A 21,762-nucleotide genomic window follows, 5' to 3' on the forward strand; every position below is an offset into this window, starting at 1 on the left:
AGCGCATAATAGCCACTTAATAAGTGTTTATCATCTTCCCCAGTTCCTCTTAAAATCTACCAAACTCCGAGCTCCTCTTGGTTCATTAGCCAGTCCTTTGGGAGACACTCCAATCACAGAGAATACTGTACCAGTCAGAGTAGCTGATCCAGACACCTACCCAGTCCCAAGGAGCCATAGTACACATCTACTTCTGTGACACGAGGTTTGGCTCATCCTGGCTATACTCATATTGGGTACAAGTTTGGATTAGATGACTTCCAAAGTTCCATCCAGCTCTGGAAGTTAATATCCCCCTCTTGGGTTGAATTTGTAGAGAGGCAGTATAGTAGAGTGGAAAGAACTTTGGTCCTGTTGAGTCCCAGCTCTAGCTTTTGAGCTGGGTCATGTGAGCAACAAGATGGCAGTCTAGATATTTTCTCTGATCCCCATGACCTCTCAAACCTCTTCAAAATAGAAATTATGCACCAAAGATAAAGTAACCTCAGCTGTCTCCATGGTCTAGGACACCCACAATCCAAAAGGATGTTAAATAAAACTTAAAACCCATGAACTGATACACACTCACCCTTTCCTACCTTCTATGCTATTGGCAGTAAGTGCTAACACACTCAAAGACCTAACACACAAACTCAAAACAAAATCCACCCCCACAACCTGATCGCCTCTCTCTTTCCAGAGCCATGGAGAACCTAGCTCAAGGCTAAGGAAGCTTGCCCAGGCCATGACAGATAACCAGTACAGCAGATGGTAGGCAGTACCCAGCAGCCAACAGCCCTTCAGCAGCAAAAGCTTGCTGGAGACCACGGCCCTGTAGTACCAGTGCTGCAAAGCTATACCAAGGTGAAAACCCTGGGGCACCAGCATGGTACCTCTCTAAACTTCTGGTGCCAGGCCAGAAAACTAAGGAATAGAAGGAGCAAGACAGGACAACAGGACAGGAGGTGGGGGTTAAGGTAGAGAGGATTACTTAATGGACTACTCCACCAAACATAAGGGAAAAAGCAAAACATCCCAAAAGTCACTTGGGGCATAGACGTAGGCTTGTGAACCATGAATTTCCCAGCATGAGATCTAGCCCCAAGGAAAAGCAGCAGAAAGGACAGAGTCAGAAAGTGAGTAGGGAGGAAAAAAGAATGAAATCAACAAAGATATCAGGAATAAGAAAACTCAAAGACCTTGAACATAAGGAAACAAATCAACAGGGAAAACATTAACAACAGAAGGAAATATGCCCTCTAGATCTAGTGAATGAGTTCAGGCATCTACAAATAAATACTGCAAAACAAAGGAAAATGATCCAACACTAAATGAGACAGAGAGCCTTGTAGAATGTGAAGAGAACATGGGACCACAACACGCAGTTCCTGAGTGACTCAAAAAAAGAAATGAGAATTATGAGAACAGAATGTATAGGTCCTGCACAGCAAAGATATTGGGCAGAATAGAAAAATTTGAATCTACAATGTCAAGTCTCACCAGAGAGAGAGACAGAAAGAAACAGAGACAGAGAGAGAGAACAAGAACAATAGATTGGGAATGCAAAATTATGGAAGTGAAGGACAATCCGGAAGAAGAAAAGCAAAAAACAATAACATTAAAAGAAAATATGCTCACTATTCAACTGAAAATCTCAAAAGACAAGATGTATAGGAACAAACTAAAGATCATAGGTTACCAAAAGAACATAATGGTACAAAAAACCTCCATGCCATAATGCAGGAAATAATAGAAGAGAATTGTCTAGATTTTCTGAATAGAGAAAATAACATACCAATGGAAAGAATTTACACATCACCTCCAAAAACCCCCAAGTCTGCAAACTCCAAAACACAGAGCGGTTAAATTTAACAATTCATTTAAGCAACAAGTTCTGTAAGCAACCAGGAGAAAGACCTTCAAACGCAAAGGCGAGGAAATTTGAATAATGCAAGACTATTCTACACCCACCAGAAAGCATAGGACAGACTAGAATGACGTGTTCTGAAGAGCAGTGGAGCCCAGGATGCAGTCCAGAATGACCAATGCTGCAAATCTAAGCTTAAGCATACATGAAAAAACAAATGGACCTTCAATAACAAAGAGGCTTTTGAAACATGTTTTAAAAAGAAAACCAGAACTCAAACATGCCAAAGAACAAAACTGCAGGTGAAATGAGTAAGTGCAGCAGCCAAAGGTATCAATTGCAACAGCAAAAAGACCAATAAAATACTTCTTTCAAATATGTAAACAAAGACATAGAGGCAAAGGTAGAAACCTGGTGGAAGTAACAGTAAAGAGGAGAACCTTGGGCATTACAGATGGAACCTGCATTGTTCTAGGAATGAGGCACAATGGAAAAGGAAAATCCATGGAACAAGCTCTACCAGGGAGTGATAGAAACAGCCTAGAAGGGACTAGAATGGATACCTTGGAAGCTTTGATTGCATGAGGAATACATAGAAAAGAGAAATCAGAGACTTATAGAAGTCATGAATCGGGGAATGTGGATCTAGAATATACAAAAAGGGGGAAGATAATTATTAATCAGGTAAATAAGGTAAAATAAGGTAAAAATAAGCAAAATCTGAAAAGGAAGGGGGTAACAAACAAAAGGAGGGGATCAGTGATAAGGGGAAGAGATCTATGGATCACTTTTTTTAAAAATTAAAGTAAAGTAACTAATGGGACATAGTACTGTTTACAGCAGAAGAGAAGAAAAGTTGTAACTTAAAAAAAAACAATATTAGAGACAGATGGAAATAAGTATAAACCTAACTCTCATAACTTAAATGTAAATGGATTAAACAACCCAATAAAACAAAAAAGAGTGACAGATTGGATAAGGAAACAAAACCCTACAATGTGTTGCTTATAAGAAACACATTTTAAAAACAAAGATATACACGAAATAAAACTGAGGAGATGAAAAAAAATTTACTGTGTACAAGTGAATCAAAAAAAAAGCTGGATTGCCATCATGCTATCTGACAAAGCAAAACAATTTTTTTAAATTAAAAAGGGATAAACAAGGAAACTATGTTATGCTGAAAGGAGCCATAGGCAACAAAGAAATATCAATAATAAGCTTATATAATCCAAATGCCTCAGCACCCAAATTCGTAAAGAAAACATTATCTGACTACAAGAAGACATAGATAGTAACACAATAGTGACAAAAGAATTCAATATCCCTCTCACAGCTTTGGATAAGTCTACAAAACAGTCTAACAAAAGAGAAAATGTGGGACTTCATAAATTGCCAAAGAAACTAGAGTTAAAATACTTATAACATCTTCTAAATGGGGAAGCAAAAGAATATATATGTTTCTCAACACCACATAGAATTTTTACAAAAGTTGACTATGCACTATAAGGCATAGAGATATTTCAAACAAATATAAAAAAGGCAGAATCCCAGCTCTACCTGTATGATCTTGGGCAGGTCACTTAACCTCTTTGTCCTCAGCTTCCTCATCTGTAAAAAAGGGTGTTGGACTAAGTGAACTCTGAGGTTTCTTTAAGCTCTAAATCTATGATCCTCCCTGTGAAGCAACATATATTCAGCTCCCCAAGAAGATAACTTGCTTCAATTGCTTCTCTTCACAGTTAATTGACTAGGTGGTATGTGAGGAAACAAGGTGGAAAGAAGCCAGATGAGAAGTTGCTTAGATAGGGAGTGAAATAGTCAGTGGCCTGGTTGTTTGAGGAAATTCTATTAATACCACAGATTCACACAGCACACTCAGCTGCTTCACTGAGTAATTTCAAGCAAATACGATCATTAGTATCCAAACAAGCTTTGAAGTGTTTACATTTTCCTGAATTAAACAATTATTTATTACTCCTTTAGCTGAAAATATCGCAAGGTCTCCCCTAAGGAAATATATACATACCAAGGACATTATAGAAGGCTATAATGTCACAAATGGGAAGCACCTTAGAATATAGATTGTTAAAGTTGAAAGAGGCTTTAGAACACAGAACGTCGATGCTAGGAGGGACCTTAGAAGTCATCTGGTCCAATCCTCTTGGTTTACAGATGAGTTCCTCAAAACGCACAGATAAGTGATGTACACAAGGCAGCTCAGTGACATAGTAGATGGAGCCCTGGGCCTGGAGTCAGTGAGGCCTGAGATCAAATACGACCTGGGATACTCACTAGTCAGGTGGCCCCTTACAGGTCATTTAACTTCTGTCTTTCTCAGTTTTGTCACCTGTAAAGTGGGGTAATAATAGCACCTGCCTCCCAGGATTGTTGTAAGGATCAAATGAGCTAATACCTGGAAAGCACTGAGCATGGTGCCTAGTATATAGGAGGCTCTTAATAAATACTTGTTCCTTCCTTCCCTCCTGCCCCGCAAGGTTACATAGCTAGTTAGCAGCCAATGGAATGAGAACCTCAGGCTCTTGACTTCCAAGGCAGTGTGTTCTTTCATTCACATCATGCTGCTTCTCCATAAATAAATTAAAATTCATAACCTATTCTGCTCCGCAGTAGGGAGCTAGCTAAGATGCACATGCCAGTGGGTTCATTTCAACCAGAGGACAACATCTTCCCTTCTAGCCCTGCTCCTCTGAGTTCCCCTCCTGCAGCCCCAGTTCAGGTTCTGCTAGGGCTCTGTCCCATAGCGTGTGTTGTATTAGCCAGATTTGGCAGCTGCAGTGACACTCTTTTAGGATGTTCTCCAGGTGGCATCTGGTTTTGAAATGGCATCCCTGGGAAATTGTTCTGCAGGACAGCTATTACTTTAACTTTCAGGCTTCTGGCCGGGATACTTTATGACAAATTTTAGTAAGTGGGGAAGCATCCAAAAAGGGGCATTCTGCTAAAGTTTGGGGTATAATTGGGTAACCTTTCTAAAGGACGAATTCCTTCCACCTCCTCCCCTGCTGCTCTGACCCATTTATCTACTCGTTCACATGTTTCAACAGTTGACCAAGTAGAGAAAACCTGCCTCATGCTGAGGAAGTTGCAGAGCACACAAGGAAGAACATTAGACAAAGGATCAGGAGTCCTGGGTTCTAGTCTGAACCTGCCATTATATCAAGGTAAAACAAGCCATTCCCATGCCCTGGCCCTCAGTTTTCCCAGGTATAAAATGAGGAATTTGGACTATTTGTTGATTATGAAATGATATGAAAAGTGACACAATTGAAACAGCCCAGGAAAAGCAATCACAGAAACAACCCAGGATTTTTTGAATCAGAGAACCTGGGTTTGAATCCAGCCTCTCCTACTTTCTAGCTGTGGGAACAGTGGAAATTAATTTAACCTTTCTGAGTCTTGGCTTCCTTCTCTGTAAAATGAAGATTTGGGCTACGTCAAGGGGTTCTTAACCTTTTTTTGTGTGTCCTGGACAACCCCTCTGGCAGTCTGGTGAAACCTATGGACCCTTCTCAGAATAATGCTTTTAAATGCATAAAATAAAACATGTAAGGTTACAAAGGAAACCAATTATACTGAAATTTAGTCATCAAAATATTTTTTTAAATTTTCTAGCCCCCAGGTTAAGACCCTCTGATAGATGATGGTATATAACTATAATAATAATGATATCTAGCATTTATATAGCATTTTAAGGTTTCCAAAGAGCTTTACAAATATTATCTTATTTTATCCTCACAACAACCCTGAGAAGCAACTGGTATTATCCCCATTTTACAGATGAGGAAACTGAGGCGGGCAGGTCACATGGCTAGCAATTGTCTGAGGTCATATCTGAACTCACATCTTCCTGATTCCAGGTTCAGCATTCTTTCCGCTGCTCCACTTAGCTGCCTGCTCAGATCTATTCCAATTCAAAATCCAATGAGGTGGCTAATTCTCCTGGTCTTATACTGTCAGTTTCAAGTGCAGAAAAGGCACAAGGGTGGGGTAGGAGAGGAAGGTAGCAAGTCAAACATTTATCCAAGTCATCATCTTGCTTTTCCTTAACTATTACTAGTATTAATAAGCATGTAAGTGGTTTCCAGGATGGTGTCCCTTCTTACCCCCACCTCCCACCAAAAAAAAAAAAATATATATATATATATATATATATATATACATATATTCATGGAGAGAGACATACCAAATTATACTTTTTGTCCATCCAATCATGTTTTCCCCCCTTAGAAAGCTACTGGACCACCCCGGGTTCATTAAGCCTACTTTCTCTGTATAGATCTGCAGCTGTGCCTTCCTGAGACACATTAATCATTTTAATACTCAATTATACATGTATTAATCTTGCTTGTATGCCTCTGTTTCATCACAGCAATAAAATTCCACGTGTTTAATCTTCCCTGGCTGGGTCTCCAAAGGAGAACTATTGGTGCTTCGTTAAATGAGACAAATCACCATTTTTATCTGTGTTCTCCAACCAGTGTTTAGAAATAGAGATGTCCTTAAACCATAAAATTAGAGATCGCACGACCATAGATTTAGAGCCAGAAAAGACTTTTGATATCATTTAGTCCAGCCCCCTCACTTTGAAGATGAGGAAACGGGCCCAGAGAGGTTAAGGGAGTGCCCAAAGTTAGTACATTGTAGAACAAGAACTTGAACTCAGGTCACCTGATTTCAAATCCCACTCTCTTTCCACCACATTCTAGTAGACAGACATGGTAGAGTAGAAACAGCCCTGAATTTGGAGCCAGAAGATTTAAGATGATAGAATCTCTGGGTTGAAAGGGAACCTCAAAGATCATCTAGTCTAATTACTATGTGAAGCATGAGCTCCCTCTATAATGTGTCTCCCTTCTGTTCAAAGGCCTCAGTGAAAGGAACTCACCACCTACAGAGACAGCCTTTCCCATTTGGGGTCTCTCTAATTGTTAGAAACTCTTTTCTTTTATGGAGCCAGAATCTGCCATTCTATAATTTCCCCCCGTTTGTCCTATTTCCATTCTCTGGGACCAAGCAGAGAAAATCATGGGATCACAGGATTTAGAAGAGATCTTAAAGAGATAGATCATCTAGTCCTAGTTGAACAAGCTAAGGCCAAGTTAAAAGGTTTCCTCAAGGTCACAAGGGTATCAAACTTAGTTTTCTAACTCAGATCCTTCCTTTTCAGATGCTTCCTTGGTGTCTCTTAATCTCAATTTTACTATCTGCAAAATGGGGATAATGGGACTTGAACTATTTACCTCTCATAGCTTTTTTTCTTTTTTTTTTTTTTAGGAAAAGTGCTTTGTAAACTGCAAAAGCTCTATTGAAATGTTAGCAATTAATATTATTAATAATAATTGTCACTACTCACTGAGGTCACCCATGTGCATGCTGCGAGTTACCACAATTACCCTGATTTATTGTACCTTCCCCTTTCCAACGAGCCCTTTATTCATGAATATGCACTTTTGGGCGTCAGGCATTAGTGTAAATTGCACTATACAATTATTTGTAATTAAGGAAAAAAAATGTGTGCTGTGCTAAAGTGATTAGCCTTGTTCTGGAGAAGTTATTCCATCTCAGTGTCAGCTTGCTCCCTTAGTGAGAGGGCATGAAACACAATTAACTTTCTTCTGGGTTGGTATGGTTAGGCTGCTGTTTTTCATTATCATAATATCTCAAGATATATAAACAGTTTTTCCCCTGACATAATTTCATTTCGACAGGCAGGGCAGCTTCAGTCTGAACAAAAACATGGGTGGGATGGACCACAAGTCTCTTCTGTGGATGATGGCAGACTCCACAATGCAAAACACATGCAGGCTGGCCTCGCCCAGGAGTTGAGGGCTGCAGCCCTGTTTGGGTGACTCGCGCCTCCTGTAAACGTGTGTTTGTGCCAAGCCTTGGGGGTGTGCGATTAAAGCCACCTATGCTCTAGCAATCTACCCAAATGTTAGTCTTTTTCAAATGTTTAGAGGACCCCAGGCTCGCCAGTTTTAGAGCTGGCAGGAACTTCAGAGATCTACTCTCTAAGCTTCTCATCTTACAAATGAGGAAACTGAGGCCTGAAGGGGATGAGGAGTTAAAGGACACATCCAAGATCACACTTGTAACAAGTAGCAGATCTTTCTATTACCTCACACTGTTCAGTTGTTTCCATTTAGAGCAACATAAAGAATGTCATATATGAAGTCAGAGAACCTCAGCTCAGCTCCCTGTCCTGCTCCATCTTACTTTGGTGACCTTGAGAAAATCACTAGTATCATGGGAGGTAGAAATGAAAAGGGCCTCAGAGGTTATCTTGTCCAACCCTCCTTTCACACAGGGGAAGACTGGGGCCCAGAGACAGTTAAGTGATTTTTCCTAAGGTCACCCAGATGGTAAGGATTTAAACCCCAAATCTAGTTTTTCTTCCTTTATATCACATTGCCTCTCAACCTCTCTGGGCCTCAGTCTCCTCATGTGTAAAAATGAATGGGTTGGGCTAAATGATTTCTGAATCTCTTCCAGCTCTGACACCCTATGATCTATGATGATCAAGACCCTAGAGACATTCCTCATAATTGACTCATATTCCTTTGTTTGAAATCTGTCAAAAGCTAAACTTTTATGACCCTCATAAAATCTCATTCTGTTCAGACCCAAACTCAGCACAGAAAGTGCTCTGGAAAAAAAATAAAAAGTGCTCAAATTGCATTTAAACCCTGGATGAAGATGAAGAAACACCCATGGATATTATGTTTGTTGCATGTGACTTAGGAAAATGAAATAGCAATCCTGGATTTATAAGGATGGAAAAAAAAAACAGACAGGAATTCTCCACAAAAGGCCGTTGATGTTGTGAAGAGGCAGGAGCAGAAAACCAGGCTTCTGTGTGTGAAGAGAAAAACTCCAGGGAGGTTCAAAAGGACTTGCAATGTTTACAGAGAATCCAGTTGTGATATGATGAAATGGACAGGGTTATGGCTGTCTGGTGAGGTACATCACGGCAAGAGCCGTGATGGAGATGTTTAGAATGACAAGGAAAAAACCAATCAGTTCCTTTATCCCCTAGCATATCAGATGAGATTTAGACACGTTGGTATTAAAGGGTATGGAGGGTGAGCCAAAGCCAGGGTCTCCAATGTAATACTGTATTTCCCCATGTATAAGATGTACCCTTTTTTGAAAAATTGGGGGTCTAAAAACCAGATGTGTCTTATACATCAGGAAATATGGTACTTATCACCAGGATTCACAGTCACTGAATGTCAGAGCTGAGTGTGACCTTAGAATACTGGCTGGCAGCTCTGTCATGACCCTAGTCTATCTGCCTCAATTTATAGAGGACGACACTAGGTCCAGAGATGGCAAGAGTCTTGCCCAGCATTATATCCCAAGTCAGAGCTACAGCCAAGACTAAATCCCATATTTAGAGAGTTCTTTCCACCACAGCAAAATTCAATCAACGACCCCCTTATTCCCAACGGAATTTTGAGTGTGACCTGGAAAGCAGATAATTATGACTCCCTTGCTTACTGAATGTATCATGGTATATTGGAAAAAAGTAAAATCACAGGGCCTGATTTGGATCTTGGCTCTACCACTTACTCCCCATGTGACCTTAGGCAAATCATCCAACTTCTCCGGGTCTCAGTTTCTCCATCTGTAAAACAAGGGAGTTGGACTATATGACTTCTAATGTCCTTTCCAGCTCTAAATCCATGATGCCATGAATAGGTGTTTAGGGTCAGAGGGAAGGAAATTGAAGATTTGGGGCATGGCCAAATTTGGGGCAGTCATGAGAATATTAGTGATTCTAAAGACTCAAGAGCTCTTCTTAGGAGATGAGATAGCTGTCGTTCGTTTTTTTATTTTGAGAGGAGGTAGGATGGGGAAGAGAGTCTGACATTCTTTTTCAAGAAGAGGCTAATGAAATCAGTGACATTAAATAGAAAAAGAATTCACCCAGAAACCTGATTTTGAATAATGTAAAGGGATGTGGGGATGTGGGGAAATGGGAGCCAAGTCATGAATAAGTAGCTTTCTCCTAAACTGGAATGAAGCCCAAGCACTGTGGGAGACCAGGCCTAAGAATTTGGACAATTACTTCAACTCCTATATAAATTATATACATAACAATAGTGTTGTAAAAATACAGACAAGTCCCTGATGCATTTGGGCAGTGTCCTACATGACAATGACAAGAGGATTGCTGGCCTCCGGGTTGGGAGACCAGGTTGTAAAACTGGGCCCATTTGTAAAACAGGAACCATCTTGTACTACATAAGTCACAGGTCCCCAGGGGCCCAGATGACCCTTCATGCTGTAGAGGATAGATCACTGAGCCTGGAGTCAGGAGCCCTGGGCTGAAACCATAGCTCCGATATTTAGCAGTTGTTGGGATCATGGGCAAGTCCCAAAATGTTAGAGCTGGAGGAGATCTTCAGAGATCATCCATCCCAACCCCCTTTCCTTTGCAGATGAGGAAAATGAGGCCAAAGAACTCAAGGCTACACTGCTAGTAAGTGGCAAAATCTAGACATGATCCAAGGTCTTCTGACATCAAGGCCAGTGATATTTTCACTACACCGGTGATTCTCAAACTTTTTGGGCTCAGGATCTCTTTACACTCTTTAAAGTCATTGAGGATCCCAAGGAGCTTTTGTTTATGTGGTTTATGTCTATCTGTACATACCTTATTAGAAATTTAAATACCTGGGTGATTATCAAAATAATAATCTCATGATTCCCTGAGGGAGACCCCTGAACCGTACTTTGAGAATCACTGCATTGTACCATGCTTCTTCGTTTAGCCTCTCTGTGCCTCAGTCTCCTTTTCTGTAGAATGGAGATATCTGCACTACCTACCTCATAGGGCTGTTGTGAAGAAACTGCTCGGTAAACCATAAAGTATTGTAAAAATAAGGTATTATTATTAGAAACTGAGGTAATTGTAGAGATAATCTAGTCTAACTCATTTTATAGTTGAGGATATGTCTGCTATAAAGGAAACACTTGGTAAATCTTAAAATGCATTTTCATTGATAGGATTTAGAGCTGGAAGGGACCTTAGATGAGGAAATTGAAGCTGGCTAAAGTTAAATTACTTAACTTATTATTTATTAAGTAACACTATTAAGTATATGAGGTAGAATTCGAATTCAGGTTTCCTTGTCTCGAAGGCTAGTTAGCTCCTAGCTATTCAATAATATCTATTAAGTACCTGCTACAGTAATAAGTGCCTATCCTATTCAGAAAGTTCTGTGCTGGGGAAGGTACAAGGCTTAAACCAGACAGTCCCTGTCTTTAAGCATTTTACAGGTGCAGGAAGGAACAGGACACAGTTTATTGAACAATCAGTCCTATCCAACTTCAGGAAGAGTTGCTTGTCTGGCTACCCTGGACTCTCTTCTAAAACTAGGTCTGTATCCCTTCATCTTTTGCTGCTGAGGAAGAAGCAAAGGTCAGCCTAGCTGGGCAGAGCTGGAAAGGGCTTTGGAGATCATTATATTGAGTAGGAAATTGAGACCCAGAAAGAAGAGACTGCTGTGAAGTAGATCTAGAACTAGGTCTAGAATCCAAGTCTCCTGCTTCCTCTTACCATAGGCCCCTGCAGCTTCTGGCCCACGCTGCCTGACTTTATGGCTGCAGCGACTGTGGAATACAGGAGATGCATGTTCCAATGTCAATGACACAAATCATAATGTGTCTCCCCCAGTGGAATTGTATTTTCTTCCTTCCATCCCACTGGGTTCCATTTCAAAGCAAAGACTGAGATTTCCGTCTTAGGCCAGAGTTAATTTCTCTGAGCATGATCTTGCCATCTCTCTGAAAAGCAGCTTTGGATGGTATCTCTAATAGCAAATGATATGTTGTTAGAGACAAGCACAGGGCAGTGAAGGAGTTTTCTGCTGTAAGGCAGGAATGTTTGCAGATGGTGAAGGACAATTTGAAGCAGATAAAAGAAAACACTTATAAATGTATCATAGGGGAGGGGGGAATAAATCTACTTGGATAAGATTGTATTTGGGAATCTTCTTGGGGCTTCCAGAAATTGCCCCTTAATACTTTTCTTCCTAGAAATTATCTTTTTTTTTAAGTCTTTTTTATTCTGTGCAGAACTTTTCACGCCAGACTGAACCTTATCAATAGGTTTCTTGTTTTATCACATTTGATTTGTTGTAAATGGTTCACCCAGGACAGCTATTAACCCCTTTCCCAACATCTGTTCTCTTTCTAGTTAGTCCTGTCTCCTGTCCTTGTAATCTGTCTCCAACTTCCCTCTCTCACCTCTCCAGCGTCACTTTCTTGAGTCTCTCTCTCCCTCCCTCCCTCCTCTCTCTCTCTCTCTCTCTCTCTCTCTCTCTCTCTCTCTCTCCCCCCCCCCCCCCCCGCTCTCCCCCCTCTCCCATCCCATTTGCTCTCCAGGCTCTCTCCAGCTTCACTTTCTCTCTTCCCCCTTCCCCCTTCCCCCCACCTCCGTTTGCTCTCCTGGTGTCTCAAGCTCAGTTCCTACCATTTGGGTGAAATACACATCTGTTTCAACTCAGAGCAGGCTGTGTGAGAGGACTGAGTAAGTGTATGAGTGTGTGTTTGAGAGTGTGTGTGTGTGTGTGTGTGTTTGAGTGTGTGTGTGTGTTTGAGTGTGTGTATGCGCGCACGCGCCCGCGTCAGAGAAGGAGTCTGGGTCTGGGTCTGTGTGTGAGCGGTGACCCGAGAAGGTGGGGGACACAGGCAGCCCACGGCCCCCGGCCCCCCTCCCCGAAATGCTGCGCTCTCAGCACGGTGTCTGACTACCCAACTCCCATCGCTGAGGCGGCTGCGGCGGCTGGACTTTGAACAAGTGCTCTGAGCCCTGGAGCTGGTCCGGCAGCCGGTCCTTGGGTCCTTCAGCCAGCCGGGACCGCGTCACCGTGGGCGGGAGATCCCGGAGGTAAAAACTTATTTGGGGGAAGAAGGATGGGAAAGTGGGGGGAGGGGGGAACTCGGGTTGCTGTTTCCTCCAGGTTTTTGTTTTGAAATGGGAGCCGGAGGCCCCCTGCCAGGGGTTAATCGCCGCCTCCCGTCTCTCCTCCCCTCTCTCCACCTCTTTCTCCTCCTCCTCCTCCCTCGCTCCCCCCGCCTCGGCTCCCCGCGCAGGGCTGGCGGCTGGCGGGCTGCGCGGATCGGCGGCGGCTGGGGCTGTGCCGGTGCCCGGAGCTGCCTCGGGATCGGGGTATTTAAAGCCGCCGGGCTGCAGCAGCCAGACTCGCCCGAGCGATCAGAGCGCGCAAGGCTGAGAGGCGGGGGCACGCACACGCATACACACACACACACACACACACACACACACTCACATTACACACACACACACACGCACACATTCTCCCTCGCTGGCCGCGGAGGAGGAGTGGCTGCAGCAGCAGCGGCGGGGCGTCAGTAGCGGTGGTGGCTGGGGCGGCGCGGAGCCTCGGGCAGAGGAAGGAGCGGGAGCCTCCGCTGCGCTGAGCCGGGCGGCTCTCCTCGGCATGCAGCGCCTCGGAGCTGCCGGCGCCCCGCAGCCGGAGAGGGCTGCGGCACAGGCAGAGGCGGCTGCGCCCCGCTCGGGCTGAGGCTGAGGCGGTGCCAGCGGCAGCAGCGTTCCCTGCGCCCGGGTGAGTGGGGCGCGCTCCGGGAGCCCAGCCCCGGCTACGGAATGGGAGAGAATGGGGAAGCATGGACTCCTTGCCCCTGCGTGGGCTCTATGCTCTCCTGTGCTCCAAGACTGAGGAAGGGGGAGGATACCTGGGGGAGCGGGGTCAGTGCCTGGAGGGGGGAAAGGGACGCGTGGCGCTGCGAACAGGTGTATGAGTGGAGGAGATGGAGCGGGGTGGGGGTGGGGGGTTAGGCGAGAGAAGAGCGTGGAGGGAGAGGGGAGAAACCCTAGCCCCAGGGGGGAGCAGATCGTGGGGGAGGCTACCCAGCCCCTTATGTTCTAAGCCTGCGAGGTGGCTGGCACAGCCTGGGCGCTGGGCACACGGGTTCCTGACTGAGGAGAGCCTGCCAAGTGAGGTGAGGGGCTTGGCTTGAAAAATTCAAACCGCTGGAGGGTTTGGGGGTGGCTGGTGATGACTTTTCCCCCCTTTCTTCTCCGTTTTGGGGCCTCTGGTTGAGTGAGGATAGAGGGCTGGACTAGATGGCCCTCGGAGTCCGGAAGGTACTGAACTCATCTTGCCCGTAGGCTTACGCGGGGGATAGATTCTGAATGGACTCTGGCAGCCTGCACTCTATGTGAGCCGGCTTTGTCAGTTGGTTCTTCTCTGGGGTTTAAACTCAGTAGGAAACTGAAGAGAACATCGGGGGATCCCGAAGGCCAGCTAAGTGAATGAGGAGAACACGAGGGTCACTGGGGAAGGAGGAGATCCTCGGTGGGGAATGACGGTTTTAAAAATGGATAGTTTGTTTCCCAGGTCTGGGCTTCCCAGGACCTCCGAGAGACACCCTTCCTCCCTCGGCTCCCCTAGTGTTTCAGAAAGCCTTAGGGGTGGGGATTTAGGCACTCTTCTGAAATACCTTTTCCCAGTTCCTTAAAAGCAGAAGGCTCTTTGCGTGGAGAAAACGAGATTTAAACCCATGATTCCCTTTTCTGTGAAATAGCACACGTCCTTACTTCCCCTATAAGCCCTTGTATGGATTTAAATACAGAGCAACCGATCCTGATTTTGATACTCTTGTGGCCACCCCACCCCGTTCATTTCCTAACCGTTTTCCTGCTCGGTTCCCTCTTTCCCTCTGTTTGTGTCTTAATCACTTTTCAGTTAAGAGTAAATATTTAATTAATTAAGTAATTAAATTCAGCTTATGTGTGAATCTGGGTATTTGCACATCTGTGCATATTGGTACAACCTCTCTCCACCCCATCTGCCCTTCTTTCTCCTCCAGCCCTCCCACATAATCATTCTCCACTCTCCTTTAGGGCCAGGGATTTGAGAAACGGGAGTTACAGAAAGATTCTATTCATGTTTGCAGGGAACCTCCTGGTAGTAGGAGCCAAAACGCTTTCTATGAAGCCTAGTAGCAGGTAAAAGGCTTGCTTTTGAGAGCCCCACCCCATGAACCTCTACCTCAGGAAGTTAGTATTTATTCTTATCTTGTTCATAGAAAAGGAAATTTCCTGCAACTATACTAACTATTGCAGAATCACGGGAGAGTTTTAATTAAATTAAAGCCATTCATTAAATAAGGGGGGGGGGAGAACATAAGTGAAGGGCAGTTTCCCCTCTATTCACTTACCCTGTTTAGTGGAAGAGAGAAAAATAATTCAAAACAACCTGTCCCAGTGTGTAATTTAATGTTCTAATAAGCAGCTGGAAGGATGATGGTGCTGGGCTTGGCTAATGAAATGTTAGACATTTACACATAAAGTATCTTCCCTCCCTGGGTAGTTCGTGTGCATAAATATGTTCTATTGAAGTTAGCTCAGGCAGGAAGGGTCAGCATGGATTTGGGGTTGTGACTGTGGGCATCTGGGGTAATTTTTATCATCTGAACTCAAGGGATTTTTGGTTTTGTTTTTTTGTTTGTTTTTGGTTTGGGCTTTAAAAAAAAACGCTGATGAGTTGTGGGTTGTTTTTTTTTTTTTAAACATTATATGAGTACTGTAGCAGCTTGACTTTGAGGAAAGAGCTGGATCTGTAATGAGAGAATCTGTGTTTGAATTCCAGCTCTGCTTCTCACCGACTATGTGGTCTGAGACGAGTCATTTGAACCCTAACCACTTACCTCAACCATAAAATTAGGGGCTTGATCTCTTCCAGTTCTAATTCCTGTGATGAGTTTGTTTTGTAAATCTTGTGTCTGTGGAATATTTCTCTTTCGAAGAATAGTAATAGCGACAGCCAATTCTCCTTGATAGGCCAATGTCCAGCATAAAAGCAAGCACCTGGCAACTGTGCAGTATAGCCTGAAGCAACAGGGCTATAGATGCAATGGAAAGGACACTGAACTGGGAGTCAGGAAACCTTGGTTCTAATTCTGCTTCTGTACCATTTATTAACCATGTGACCTTGGACCTGTCACTTTCCCTCTTTTGGCCCCAGTTCTACTATATATGTAACAGAGAGATTGAATAAGACACAGGGGTCTTACTTGGGGCCCATGCCCTTTTCTTTTTTAATGTTTTGATAACTGTATTTCAGTGTAATTGGACTTCATAGTCCTATATATTTCATTTAACGCATTGAGAAGTATTATTCTGATTAGACATCTGTTGATTTCACCAGACTTCAAAGGGGCCCATGACACAAAAAAATGGTTAAAGAAACTGGGTTAAAACACGGATCTGCAAAGTAGAGCCTGTAGAGACCAAATCCAGCCTGCCTCTGCTTGTACCACCTGCCAGCTATGAATGGCTTTTTTCATTTTTAAATATAAAATTTTACTTTAAAACATAAAAACAGTTCTTAGCTACAGAAGATGATCCAGATTTTGTCAACCTCTGGATTAGAAGATGTCAGAGCTTTGTTCTAGCTCCATCATGGGTCACCTCCCCACCCCACCTGCACCTAGTTTGAAATGCCCTGTCAGTTTGGGTCACATCTTCATATTACTTTCCCTTAACAGTTCTGGGTCCCATCCCAAAGTGGGCATCCCATCTACCATCGCCGTGCTCCTGCCTAAGCTGCCCCATCCCTGGAAGGTACTGTTCTTCCTCATCTCTCACTTGGAAACCCTGTCTTCATTCAAGGCTGAACTCAGGAGTCAGCTCCTGCCTGCAAGCTGGATTCCCTCTATCTCCGCTAGTGTTAATACCCTAGTAGACCATACAGTGAAGGATTGTCTTTCTTTTGTATTTTCAGTGCCTAGAAGTAGATGCCTATTCATTGATCTCTTCCTCAGATTATCCTGAATTTACTCGTTTGTGTACATGTCATATTATCTGGTGATATAGATTTGTTGTTGAGTCTGGTTGTTTTTCAGTCTGACTCTTCATGACCCCATTGGGGATTTTCTGGGCAAAGATACTGTGGGGGTCTGCCATTTCCTTCTCCGGCTCATTTTATTGATGAGGGAACTGAGGCAAGCAGTTAAGTGACTTGCCCACAGGGTCACACAGCTAGGAAGTATCTGAGGCCACATTTGAACTCAGGAAGATAGTCTTCCTGATTCCAAACCCAGTGCTCTGGCCCCTACGCCACCTAGCTGACCTTGTATATGTATATGCGTGTGTGTGTGTGTGTGTGTGTGTGTGTGTACACATATATACATATTTACACACACATATAGGCATCTATATACCTGTATACGCACACATATATATACACATATAGCATTTTACAAGCCTTATAACTCTATATCAACTGTGTAAATAATAATTATGTTGCATATCCCTCCCCACCCCCCCAATCCTAGACTGTAAGCTCTTTGAGGTCAGAGATTATTTGACTTTTCTCTCTATCTCCCCAGCACCTAGCTCAGGGGCTTGCATATAGTAGACATTTAACAAGCATTTGTCAGACTGAGTGAATCCAGCTGTTTTCCCTGGTGAGGGTGGGGTGGCCACAGGGCAAGATTCTTTTGTGTTTACATTGAGAATGTAGAACATTAGCCAGTCTCTCAGATTAATGCTGGACATTCTACGCAACCTGAATATTCCTCCTTGTCATCATATAGCGAAAGAGGAGCATAGTGGTGTGTTTAGCTCATTGTCTCTAGGTAAAAGAAATGGCAGGTTTTATTCTTCTGTTTTCTGTTCATTAAACAGAATGGCACTACACCCATTGCCTCTGCCCCTTCTGTACCTGCATACAGTCTTCCAGCCAGAACATGAATAGTAGATGTGAAGGGTAAAAAAAAAAAGAAAAAATGGAAAAGCATGTGTGTTGTAAGCATGGCTGGCTGGCTAGCTAGCTGTAGGAGGGTTAAGATCTCCACAGGAGCCAGGACCTCAAGTGGCTGGCTTTTGTGCTTTAAAGATCCTGATTACTGTGTGTCTGGATGGTGTCATCAAGCTGGCTTAGCTCTGCCCTAAAAGTGACCAAATTTGGGATGTGACTCTGGCGACTTTCCCAGAGCTGTAGTATATACCATCTGAAAGAGGCCCCCATGGATGACACAGGGCCTTACCTGGAAGAACTCCCTTGCTGCCAGTAGCCATGAGCAGAGTCTGTAGAAATTGTCCCCCGGATCTCTTTGAATGAAAGACGCTATCTAATTGCAAGATCATTAAGATCATTATAATTAATTGGCACCCTGATAAATGACATGATTGCCTAATTGGGGCTGTTGCTAGGGAACCAGGGCTCATGCCACGCACTGCACCGTTGCCAAAATTGAAATGGCACACCTAGGCTGCCTGAGTGGTATATGGAGCTTTGGACTCAGCAGTTAACAGGTAGAAGCCAGAGTGATGCTTTTGGCCAAGTCACATCCACTTCCCTCAACAGCAGCAGCAGCAGATGTATCTGTTGAGCACCTACTAGGTGTGGGTGTAGGTAGCAGAGAGAATGGTGCAAATGTAGAGTTGCTTTTTTCTCCCTTTTGAACTTGAATTTAGTGAAGCATCTCCATGGGCCTAGTGACAAAAGACCCAGCTGCTGGATGGGCATGTCTTCAAGCCCGAGATCTTGTTGTGTATTCAAAGGAACTTGGAGTCAGAAGACCTGTTTTTGAGACCTGGCCGCATCCCTTCCTTACTGACTGTGTGACCTTGGAAAATCATCTCCCTCCTCATAGCCTCATCCGAGATTCCTCAGATGGTGGTTGTAAGGAAAGGCGCTTAGTAAGCCATGTAGCAACAGAGAAATGGCGTTGGTGATTATTATAAGTAAAGAATTGTCTGTAGTGTTCTCTGAACTCCTTTATACTGTTATCTGTGCTGTGTGTGTGTGTGTGTGTTAGCCATTTAGCACTTAATTCTTTATTGTCTGGAAATGATCTTGGTTAGTTTCATGTGTGCATATACATATATGTTTGTGTACATACATCTCTGCGTGTGCATATGTGTATACATGCATGTGTGCATATGTGTATGTATATATGTCTATATACCCACAAACGAAAGTTCAACCACAGAGGTTTTGGGTGTGTGTGTGTGGTGTATATAGAGATACGGATAGTATTTTTCCTTCCCCCAACTAGATTCTAAGTTCCTTAAGGTTAGGAACCCAGTCTTTTCTATTTATGTATAGTTACTAGCCCTACCCAGGTTCCTATTGGCCCAGAGCTAGCATTCGATGATCTAATAAACATCCATTGATTAGGGTCTACCAGATGCAAAGTTTTGGATCATCTGAGGGAGAAAGAGTGAGAAGGAAAAGACATAGCCCTTGCCCACCAGGAGCTTGCCATCTGTTTGATTCAATTCAATTAACATTTATTAAATGCCTGTTATGTGCCAGCTGCTGAGCTTAAAGGACATGGCTTCAGGCCCTACCTCTGGGCTGGTCCAGTGCTAACATCTTGACTTTGTCTGCAACTGGGACCAACCCCCACTCCCATTCTCAGTTTGCAACATAGGTATAGACCACAAGGCCATATTGCCTCGAGGTCCTGACCTGATCCTTCGTTTTCCTTTCTGGCTTCCCAGGATGCTTGGCTGCTATTTGTGGGGCTCTGAGTTCCACCTGAGAGCTATCGAGTTGACCCTGTTCCCAGACTCATTACAAGGAGCACTCCTATGCTTGAGTTGGTTGGCCTGGTCCATCCTCCAGGGAATGTTAGTGGTAGCCGCCCCTCAAGATGTGTTTGACCAGGTGGGAGGCCAGATGTTTGAGGAAGGGGCCTGCCAAGAATCTTGCTTGCTGACTGAAAATCAGTTGGGTTGGAGGGAGGAGGGAAGGGTGGAGCAGGGCCCACAGAAGGTGTGATTCATTAGGCCCAAAAGAGAAAATGAGGAGACTTATGGGGGATTTTCTCAGCTTAAAGAAGGAGACAAGTGCCCACAGCACTCCGGGATGTAGCTATCTCCATTGCCCACATTAATGTAATTCAACAGCACTTTTATGGAGCACCTACCACCCATCCACCAAGGGTTTTTGTTCTAATGGGAGACACAAAGTGTGCAGGAATAAATAAATACATTATCATTTGTGAGGGGAGAGAATACTACCAAAGGGACCATCGCTGAATTTCAAGAAATAAAGGCATTCTCTACATTCATTTTAAAAATATCTGTTAAATGTCTCATGTGGGCAGAGTACTATGCCAGGCAACCAATGAGATGCAAAGCTTAAATAAGACACCATCCCTGCCTCGTGGGCTAGTAGCCTAGTGGCCAACAAAGTTCTAGGTGGCAGAGTAGATAAAACGCTGAGCCTGAAGTCTGTAAGTGCTGAGTTCAAATCTCATCTCAGATACGACCATCTTTGTGACCTTGGGCAAGTCCAGTGCTTAACTTCTGTCTGCCTCAGTTTCCTCCCCTGTAAAATGGAAAAAAAACATTTGTAGCATGCTTAGCACAGTGCCTGAAATACACTATATGAATGCTATTATTATTTATATTTTATATATTATCTATATTATTTTATTATTAAAGTAGACACGTGGCCCACAGTTATCCAGCTGACCCCTCTTCAAGCATCCAGCCCAGCAGTATACTTCTCTTCCTTGCTACTATCATGCCTATTTGACTTTCTGTCTCTTGCTCCGGGAAAAATAATCATTCCTCCCACTGCTTTGAAGAGCCAGTATGGCATAGTGGTTAGAGGGCCAGCCTGGGCACTAGGAATGCTGGGTTCAAATCCTGCTTCTAACGCAGTACTGTCTGGGACCCTGGCTAAGTCACTCACCTCTCAGGGCTCAAGTTGCAGACAAGTGCTGGTCTTGTTGGAAGGAGGCTCTCTACCTGGGATCAGCTTGGGAGGGGGGAGCGGTATAGTGGTTAGAGCACTGGGCCTGGAGCCAGGAAGACCTGAGTTCAAATGTGGCCTCAGACAATTACTAGCTGTATGACCCTAGACACGGCACTTAACCCTGCTTGCCCCAGTTTCCTCATCTGTAAAAATGAGCAGGAGAAGGGAATGGCAAATCACTTCAGTATCTTTGCCAAGAAAACCCCAAGTGGGGTCACAAAGAGTCTGATGTAACCAAAACGACTGAACAACAGAAATACTGACTTCCTCCCTTCTTTTCCTTCCCTCCTTCCGTCCATTTTCCCTTTCTTGCCTCTGTCTTCCCTTCCTCCTTTCTACACTGAAGAAATTAAAGGTATAGTTCCCATCCTGTCCCACTCATTTAGTGTCTGGGGGGCATTCTAGTTAATTGAATTTCTGATTAACCACAGCCTTTGCCTTTTCCTCCCCTCCAAGCCTTGGTATTGAAACTTTCCCTAAAGTAGTAATTATATCCAATTCAGTGGTTGCACGGGAGTGTGTCTTTCCTTGACGAATCATCTCCTGGAGCTTGGGGTCATCACCGTGAGCGTTAGAGACCATCATTCAGGGTCAGGATAAAGGAAGAGAACGTGGGGACGATTGTGCCAGATCTGGACAGAGCTCAGGTCGGGCTTGAGAAACTGGTTTTGGTTTTTTGCTAATTTGGCCTCATTTTCTTATGATTTGCCTCTTTCTCTCAAGTCGGTGCCAAGAGCAACAATACCTGACTCAGGACCCAGCCCAGGTGCTGCCTTCTCCATGACGGCTTCCAGGCCTCGCCCCCACCCCCTTCTCTTACAGGAAGCCGTTTCTGCTTCCTCTACACCTCCGCAGGACTTTCCTTCTGTGGTTGCACTTTCCCATGTTTTTATGTTTCCATGTCTTGTTTTCCCTACTACACTGAGCTTCCATTTAAATAGCACTGTAAGGTTTATGTCGTTTATCTCATTTGATACAAGCCCATGTGGGAGGTACGACAGGCATTATCCCCCCCCCCCCCGCCCTCATTTGATAGATGAAGGAAACCAGGACTCAGAGATGATCAATGACCGTCACGGCCATAGACCTGATACCAATCCGAAGCACCATCTGAACCCA

At 43.9% G+C, this 21,762-nt stretch overlaps 1 protein-coding gene across 3 annotated transcripts in view; it reads left to right on the forward strand.

The window, feature by feature from the left end:
* Nucleotides 1-12,467: 12,467 nt before the first annotated feature.
* The window catches only part of SULF2 (sulfatase 2), a 143,516-nt gene continuing 134,221 nt past the window's right edge, over nucleotides 12,468-21,762 (forward strand). The window contains exon 1 of one of the 3 annotated variants that reach the window (XM_036749364.1): nucleotides 12,468-12,767. The gene's annotated coding sequence lies outside the window, so the exon portion shown is untranslated. Of the gene's footprint in view, nucleotides 12,768-12,967; nucleotides 13,468-21,762 lie in introns of those variants that run through there. The other 2 variants (XM_036749363.1, XM_036749365.1) reach the window with 2 other exon arrangements.

The sequence above is a fragment of the Trichosurus vulpecula genome, chromosome 3 (genome assembly GCF_011100635.1).
Source record: "Trichosurus vulpecula isolate mTriVul1 chromosome 3, mTriVul1.pri, whole genome shotgun sequence".
NCBI classification, from domain to species: Eukaryota; Metazoa; Chordata; class Mammalia; order Diprotodontia; family Phalangeridae; genus Trichosurus; species Trichosurus vulpecula.